Genomic DNA, 9,685 nt, shown 5'->3' with positions numbered 1-9,685 from the left:
TATCAGCTGAAAAAAACTTTCTTTTATGGCTTAGATTTTTTGCTAAAAAGGAGACGTTCACTTCACTGTGTAGATCATGTGCTAGAAAAACTAAAAGTGGGTTTGTCTATTGGGCAGGAGAGCCACATTCAAGATAAGTGCTTCCTGGAAGGGGCGGGAGATTACTTAATCAGGCAAGTTAATTCAAGCAAAATACCATTTGTGCTGTCATTTTGATGAAGAAAGAGCTTTAAAACACAGTTAAAAGCTTAAAACAGTGGAATGTGCTTGATACAGGCCCTTTAAGGTATTTTCTAGTGTGGTTGGAAAATTTAGATTTCTCTTGTTTTATATATTTAGTTATGCTATTTATTAGTGAAAAGTTTGTTTCACCTGCAAGGCTGAGAAAATGTCTGAGTGAGGGGCGGATTTAGACAAAACATACTTATTCTCACAACAAGCCAAATTGTTTCTCAAGGTTTTTTAAAGTTTGTGTCATTTGTTTTGACTCTGACACAACCTTCACAGTTTTTCTCAACATAAGTAAGGGAGACAAACTCTGTCTAGTCAGAACAGGGCTGATTACAGAGCAGTAACGGCCGTATGATGAACTATTCTCTCTTTGCAAAGATAAGAAAATAAAGTGCTGAGTGTAATCCATCGATCTCCGTTTATTTAACTAGGGTGAATAGTTGAATACTTTTTTCCCACTACACTAGTTTACTGATACGTTTCTGTACAACAGAGTCGCAGATACGGTTTTCTCTACTGATTTAAATATGAATCTATACTTTCAGCATTCAAACATTCTTCTTATGTGAAATATCACCTTTTCTCATTGAATATCCATCTATCAACTTTGAAAAATCAAGAAAAAAACTAAATATGAACTTCAATGCATCAGCATTTCCATGGCAACTACGCTAAACTTATGTGACTTTGTAATATGAGAAACGTGATGTTGGGGTGAGACTGCACGGCGCTTCCATTCATACATTCATTGAGTCTCTGCTCTGTGTCACATCTGTGCACGTTGGGTTCTGTACATAAAGGAGGATCTTTCCTGTAAACCCCCCACCCTCATCTGGTTGTCACGACAACCTTATAAGCATTTGCTTATGCTTACAGGCTGCTGGACGTGTAGTGATTAATGAGACAGAACCCCACGCTCTACTGAAGTGTCCTTGAGCATAGCGCTGAATCCAAAGCAGCTGTGCTTCAGCTGACCTCTGACCTCAGCGGGTTTGGTCACCAATGCAGCATCTAATCCAGGTTCACAGCTGCAGCTGCATAGCAACAGAGCTCATCTATAGGTTACCTGTGTGTTTCAGCCCCCCCCATTTCAGTGTCCACCATCTTGGATCAGTCCATTTGCTGCACATGTTCAGAAAGGTCCAAACAGACAGCAGCAAACCATTTGAAAACAAACCATGCAAAGAGCAGTGTTGCCAACTTAGCGCTTTAGTCGCTATATTTAGCCACTTTTCAGGCCCCTCTAGCACTTTGATTTCTAAAAAGCTCCTAGCGCCAAATCTAGAGACTTTTTTCTGCTACTGGAGACTTTGGAGACAACATCTAAAAGCAGCGAACTCTGCTCTCCAGAGCGAGTAGATTGGTAACCCCGCCTCCTGCTCTCCTCTATCTTGTCTGCTGCCATGATTCATGCAGCTACAAATCCAAACAAACTGTAGCTCGTGTTTTTTCAGCTTTTGCTGGGCCAACAGTAAAATCTCTATCCAGGGCAGAGAAGGAGCTCTGAGCTGCTGTGTGGTACCCCTACAGCAGAGCTCATGGATTAGCAGACTGTGGTCCCCATCCGGACCCACCTGCCGGCTTATCCGGACCCAACCTGATTTAAAACATTTACAATTGTCCTATAGCCTTAAGCCTTATGGAGGCCATTATGTGACAGAAACGTATATGGATGATGCTAATCAAATCGGGAATACAGCCTTCCTGAAAAGAACTAAAAAAAAAAAAAAACGTTATTCAAGCTTAATCAATGGCTGAAGCTCTCCTCCGTGTGTCAGAGAAGTGGCTCAGGTTATCCTGAGCTACACTATATTGCCAAAAGTATTTGCTCACCCATCCAAATTATTGGAATCAGGTGTTCCAATCACTTCCATGGCCACAGGTGTATAAATTCAAGCACCTAGGCATGCAGACTGTTTTTACAAACATTTGTGAAAGAATGGGTCGCTCTCAGGAGCTCAGTGAATTCCAGCGTGGAACTGTGATAGGATGCCACCTGTGCAACAAATCCAGTCGTGAAATTTCCTCGCTCCTAAATATTCCACAGTCAACTGTCAGCTGTATTATAAGAAAATGGAAGTGTTTGGGAACGACAGCAACTCAGCCACGAAGTGGTAGGCCACGTAAACTGACGGAGCGGGGTCAGCGGATGCTGACGCGCATAGTGCGAAGAGGTCGCCAACTTTCTGCAGAGTCAATCACTACAGACCTCCAAACTTCATGTGGCCTTCAGATTAGCTCAAGAACAGTGCGCAGAGAGCTTCATGGAATGGGTTTCCATGGTCGAGCAGCTGCATCCAAGCCATACATCACCAAGTGCAATGCAAAGCGTCGGATGCGGTGGTGTAAAGCACGCCGCCACTGGACTCTAGAGCAGTGGAGACGCGTTCTCTGGAGTGACGAATCGCGCTTCTCCATCTGGCAATCTGATGGACGGGTCTGGGTTTGGCGGTTGCCAGGAGAACGGTACTTGTCTGACTGCATTGTGCCAAGTGTAAAGTTTGGTGGAGGGGGGATTATGGTGTGGGGTTGTTTTTCAGGAGCTGGGCTTGGCCCCTTAGTTCCAGTGAAAGGAACTCTGAATGCTTCAGCATACCAAGACATTTTGGACAATTCCATGCTCCCAACTTTGTGGGAACAGTTTGGAGCTGGCCCCTTCCTCTTCCAACATGACTGTGCACCAGTGCACAAAGCAAGGTCCATAAAGACATGGATGACAGAGTCTGGTGTGGATGAACTTGACTGGCCTGCACAGAGTCCTGACCTCAACCCGATAGAACACCTTTGGGATGAATTAGAGCGGAGACTGAGAGCCAGGCCTTCTCGTCCAACATCAGTGTGCGACCTCACAAATGCGCTTCTGGAAGAATGGTCAAAAATTCCCATAAACACACTCCTAAACCTTGTGGACAGCCTTCCCAGAAGAGTTGAAGCTGTTCTAGCTGCAAAGGGTGGACCGACGTCATATTGAACCCTATGGATTAGGAACGGGATGTCACTTAAGCTCATATGTGAGTCAAGGCAGGTGAGCAAATACTTTTGGCAATATAGTGTATCTCTATAGTTCTGCTGCTATAGGCTTAGACTGCTGGAGGACATAGGGACCCCTTTTTCATCACTCTGCTTCATTCTATCTTTGTTTTTTCATTCTGCATTATTTGTGGGTTCAACCCTCGTTAACAGTTGCCTTTTGTATCTATGCTTCTTTTTCTATGTCTGCTTCTGTCTCCTTGAACCCCAGTGGGCCTCAGCAGATGGCCGCTCACTCTGAGCCTGGTTCTGCTGGAGGTTTCTTCCTGTTCAAAGGGAGTTTTTCCTCTCCACTGTCGCTACAAGCATGCTTAGTGTGAGGGATTGCTGAAGAGTCGATGAGTCGATGCAATCAGCTGGTTTTCCTTAGATAGAAAACTTTGAATCAATCTGGCTGGATGATCTCGTTGAACTGGAAAGTTCCTTGAAATAGTGTGTTGTGAATTGTTTAGTACAGACCATGCAGGGGGAGCAAAGCAAAGAGCTTTGCTCCCCCTGCTCCCCCCTACAGCAATGTCTAACATGACAGAAAACCAGCTCCAGCCGTTGTGCAAAGAATGGGGGAAATGTCCGACCAAATTTAAATAGACAAACTCCCTTCAAACAATGCAGCTGTGAAATTCTACTAATGAATACTAATGTATTTAATGCATTTGCAATTCTAATTCTTTAAAAATGGAAAAAAGATTAACTTTCCTTCCACTCAACGTTAATCTACATTTTTGAGTTGTGTCACATAAAACACTAGGAGGGTTTGAATATTTTTCCCCAGTGATGTCAGAGGATCAGTGTCTTTGTTTCCTAGAACCAAACGACTCTCGATTCTGGATGGAAAGTAGAGCTTTGTCTTGAGATCATCCAAACAGAAACCCGTTAACTCCTTCCCAAAATGGCCGACTGTGAGCTTTCTAATCTGGAGGGCTTTTAGAGACTTTAAGAGATTGTCTGTCGCTCCTGCTTTGTCCTCACAAGGACTTTGACGACATCCGAGAGCTGTTCCACTGATATAAATAGTCTCTCTCTGTGTGGTAGCAGTCATTGTGAAGATTGATTTACTCTGGTGTCTTTGGACAAGGTGCTCCTGCTTGGTTCTCACATTCAAACTACAGAGCCTGAAACATGTTTTAGTGTTTCTGAATTGGACCTCCACTGTTCTAATTTCATGAAGAGAGACAATTAAAAGATCATTCTGAGGTCATTTTTCATCATTTGCTTCTGGAAATATCTGCTGTTGTATGACTTCCAATTGGAGGAACGGTCACTTCCTTACTCTGCATAAAACAAGCAGCAAAACTAACCAGACATATGGAGTCAATTTTGTTCCATAATTTTTGCAACAAAAAAAAAAGTTTTCCAAATGATTTTGAAAAAAAAAAAAAAATGCAATTCAGATATAAAACTTTGAAAAAAGTTTGATTCCAAAAAGCCTCAATTGTTTTTTTTTCTTTTTCACATTTAATTTTTTTCCAAAGCTGTTTTTTCAAAAACGTTATATTTTAAAATTTTCTTTTTTCAAATATTTTATTCAACAAAATATCTTTACAGATTTTATATTTTAAGTTTTATATTAGATTTAGTTTTTATATTATCTCTTTTTCATATTACTGTTTTTCAGTTATAGATTTATGAAATTGATTTTTTTCAAATTACATTTCACAGATCACTTGTTCACTTCCCAGATTTCTTCTAGAGTGAGGAGGAGCGAAGATGCATTTCTATTGGTTTGCATGGATGTTAACAAAATCACCAGACTGGTCAATGTGCTCCTCAAAAATGAGCATGAAATTAGCTTTAAGTGAAAAGAACGAGAATCTGTAAAACACAATTTGAAAAGAATGAAACCCATAAAACTCAAACTGAAATCTGTGAAAAACAGAAATAGAAAAAAAAAAAGTCAAATTTTATTTTAAGAGAATAAAATTACCAAAAGTAACTTTTAAAATTGGGAAAAACAAATCTATGAGAACAGCAAAGTTTCATTTCAGGATTGCATTTTTTTTTGTTTAACGTTTTAATTTACCATATTTACAAAATTTAAAAACCAAAAGTTGCTTCTTTATCACTTTTAGCCACGATCAAGAGCCATTATGGAGGATCCACAGAACCACTTAATGATCCGGAGCTGCAGGCTGCAGACTTTTACCTTCAGAGCTTCTTCCCTTAATGAAGAGCCAGATTACCCAGAACAATACCGTCCTGATATGCACACCTGACATGTCTTTTATTGAAAATCTATTTTCCTATTTCTGTATTATACTCAAATGTCCAAATGAGGTAAAATGAAAGTCAAATTCCTCATTTTGGGTCAGAAAATTCCTGTTGGGGATTCCAGCTGAAACAAGATGTTAGCAAACTGACTTTCTGCATCTCTAACTTTGAGCAAAGATTAAAGAAAATTAAATGTCTGTCCTTTTTATCTCAGCAAGGAAATAAATGCGTACATCTAACATCTCACTTGTTAATCTTTAATTTGTTTGTTGACTTTCAGCTTTTAAAATTGAACTTTATTGCTAATTTTTGCTCACAGATGAATTTCTATCTCAGTGAAATTTGGACCTTCCTTTAACATCTTTGATAGTTTTTTGTCAAATTGTTAATTTCATAGCTTGGGGTTCCAAAATCATTCCAATGTTATTTCTCCTGAAATAATGCAGTAATGCTCAGTGACACTTCAGCAGGGGAAGGAATTTAAACTAGCAACTGATTAAAGACCTCTAACATTAATCAGAAACAGCAAAGAATTTTCATCCCTGTTCTTATCTTTTTATATCTATAGCAGGTGACTTGTATAGTTTAATATTGTTAGACTGAGCTAAACAGTTAAATGCTAAAGAAAACGTTGATATCATCTGCAAAAAGGTTTGATATTTGCTGTTTTTCTTGTATTTTTATTTTATTGCTATGTTCACACCTAAAGCAGCAGAGGAAGCAAAAACGAGCGTCCTGCTATATTAGCTGTGATCAGCGGGTAAAAAGTAGTTAGAATCTATGTTGAAGTGAGGAAGTCCTCCTGAAAACATGGTCTGTGCAGTCAGTTCATCCAGATTACCATCCTGCCTTCAAAGATTATTTCTCTGTGGGAGCCGCTCAGACCCCCACATACCGGCGCTGCGCTGTCACTGGGAATCCCCAGCAGCAGCTGCCTCAGGCCCGGGAGCCTCTTCGCGGCTGGAAGGCGTGTTTCACTGAGTAATCCAAACTACATTTTTCCAGTGCTGTGTCTGTCTCCCTGCCAGCTCCCAGATCACACTGCAAAAAACATCTAGAAATAAGTAAAAAATGTCTTAAATTAAGTGTATTTACCCTTAATTTGAGCAGGTAAATAAGATGATCTGCCATTGGAATGAGTATTTTTAATCCTAAAATAAGATAATTAGATAATATACGCTTGAAATAAGACAAAACAATTGTTTTTTTCTTATTTTAAATGTCTTTTAAATGAATCTTGTTCCATTGGCAAAGTGTCACACTTACCTCCTCAATTCAAGAACAATGCACTTAATTTGAGAAAAAATGACTCATTTAGTTTTCTATTTTTTTGCAGTGCAGCTTCTCTGATTGGTTGATGTGGCACATCCAGCAGCTAAAGGTCAATTTTTCCAACGCATCACGCGCCTCAGCTGCTCAGATGCGCTGCGGGACCTTGCTGCCTCTGCTGCTTCAGGTGTGAACATAGCATAAATGAAACTGTGCATCAACCAAGTCTACACTGGAAAAACAATCTAGAAATAAGTAAAAATGTCTTAAAGTAAGTCTATTTACCTTTAATTTGAGTCGGTAAATAGGATAGTCTGCCAATGGAACAATTATTTTTACTCTTAAAATAAGATAATTAGGTAATCTGCACTTGAAATAAGACAATGCAATGTATTTTCTTATTTTAAATGTAAGTTGTCTTGTTCTATTGGCAAAATGTGTCTTTTACCTCCTCAATCCAAGAACAAATGCACTTATTTCAATCTAGTTTAAAATTTTTCCATATCCTTTAAAACGAACCATCCTGTAGGTCATTTTTCACATTAGTAGACAGTTAAGCGCTTGATTTGTTTTCTATTCAGTCGTTTTTGTGTCTGTGAAGCTGATCCAAGCTGCTTATCTGGTCTCTGTTGCTGCTTTTCTCTCCATCTCTGGATTGGATTCAACGTTTGCATTTATGGATTGATTCTGTGCAACCGTGGTTCTTATTACAGTAGGTTTGTGAGTTTTTCACAGCTGTATGGAATTAAAAAAAAATTTTTTGTTAGTTGAGCTGCAAAATTGGAGGAATATGTGTGTGTGTGGCTACATTACCCATGGCTAACTGGTTCAATATACATACTGCATTACATTAGCATAATTATATGTGTGTATACACAGTTTACAGTTTGTATACTCGTTAAGGCATACTGTATCCTTATAAGACATTAATACCATCAGTTCGTATATAATGCAAGGGGGAAAAAAAACAGTGTTTTTAAAAGTTATTTCCATTCAGAAGAAGCTTTGTATCCAAAGCGTAAATCCAGCTCACCCCTCTGGTTCTTCATCATTTTATCCTCTTCATCCCCCTCTTTCATCTTTTTATTACAACCAGAGGTAACGGATTGGCCTGCATTCAGGAGCAGCTTTGATGATCACGTTTTTTTGTTTGCTCTGCTCTCCTTTTAACCTTGGTTTGTTTCAGTGGGAATTTCTGGAGTGTTTAAAACACAACATTTGTGTGGCGACTGCAACGATATACTGTAAATATCAAAATTAAGTGTAAATCTGCTCTTAAAAAAGGTTGCAACAGAAGAAATGCGAATTATTTTTTCAAAAAAAGCATCATAAAGTGTGAACGTTTGTTTGTTTTCAGTGTCACTCAATTGAAAGTTTGCATTCTGGCTTCAATCAAGAAAGAAATTTGTCATGAAAATCCAGAAGTCCCCAGATACGCATAATAAAAACTAAGCTTTTTTTTTTTTTACATGAGGTCAAATGTAACTATATCTGCTAATGTAAACTACACAACAAGCACATTTTAAACATGTTAATTCATGAACAACACAATTTATGAAAGGGATTTTTTTTTTTTTTTTGCATGTATATATTTTGTTTGCAGGAATCGTTTCACCCCTGATTATAACGTCAGCTCCATCTTTCAAAGTGTAAATATGAGCCGGAAGTTTTACGGTTTGATTGCAGCAGCACTGATGAGCATCCAGTCCCAGAGCTGATCCCTCTGATGCTGCAGAAAGTGATGCTGGTAGAAATGCTGTTGGTTGGTAAACAGGAGGCAGCGCTTCTGGGTGAAACATCATTGCATGCTCTATGCTCCATCCACTTTCCAGTTATGTTTTCTTAATGAAGGCTTTAAAGTCATAGGGAAGTCATATTTAAATGTCAAACATGTATATAATGTACTGTTTATCAGACTATATTGTCCCCAAAGTTGGAAAATTTCTATAAAAAAAAAAAAAAAAATCCTGTCTTAAAATCTGTGTTTTTTTTTCATTATCTTCTGCAGGCCAGTTAGTTCTACGTCAGCCTGAACACCTAAATCATCCTCAACCATGGATGTTGTTTTTCTTGTCGCTTCTGCATTGCAAAACACATAATAGTGACCTTTGTTGAGTATTTATACCGTTCAGGCCAGAAGAATGTGACCTGGCCGTTTAGACACAGGTCGCATTTGAAAAGATCAGATTCGTATTGGATTCAGGACCACAGAGCCAAGTGGCCTGGGTCGCATTGGAACAGACTGCCGTTCAGACTGCCATGAAAAGATCAGATCAGAAAAAAGAGGATTAGGGCCACTGAAAAAAAAAACAGACTGATTTTTGAATTTTATTTGAGTATAATACAAGAAAAAAGTCAGAATTCCGACTTTAATCTCAGAATTCTGGCTTTAATCTCAGAATTCTGACTTTAAACTCAGAATTCTGACTTTAATCTCAGAATTCTGACATTTTTTTCTTAGAATTCTGACTTTAATCTCAGAATTCTGGCTTTAATCTCAGAATTCTGACATTTTTTTCTTAGAATTCTGACTTTAATCTCAGTATTCTGACTTTAATCTCAGTATTCTGACTTTTGTGTCAGAATTCTGACTTTAATCTCAGAATTCTGACATTTTTTTCTTAGAATTCTGACTTTAATCTCAGTATTCTTACTTTTGTGTCAGAATTCTGACTTTAATCTCAGAATTCTGACTTTAATCTCAGTATTCTGACTTTTGTGTCAGAATTCTGACTTTAATCTCAGAATTCTGACTTTAATCTCAGAATTCTGACATTTTTTTCTTAGAATTCTGACTTTAAACTCAGAATTCTGACTTTAATCTCAGTATTCTGACTTTTGTGTCAGAATTCTGACTTTAATCTCAGTATTCTGACTTTTGTGTCAGAATTCTGACTTTAATCTCAGAATTCTGACTTTAATCTCAGAATTCTGACATTTTTTTCTT

The sequence above is a fragment of the Cyprinodon tularosa genome, unplaced genomic scaffold (assembly GCF_016077235.1).
Source record: "Cyprinodon tularosa strain WSP-4 unplaced genomic scaffold, ASM1607723v1 ctg152, whole genome shotgun sequence".
Lineage (NCBI taxonomy): Eukaryota > Metazoa > Chordata > Actinopteri > Cyprinodontiformes > Cyprinodontidae > Cyprinodon > Cyprinodon tularosa.
The sequence above is the reverse complement of the archived record's forward strand: the minus strand, read 5'-3'. Positions refer to the sequence as shown.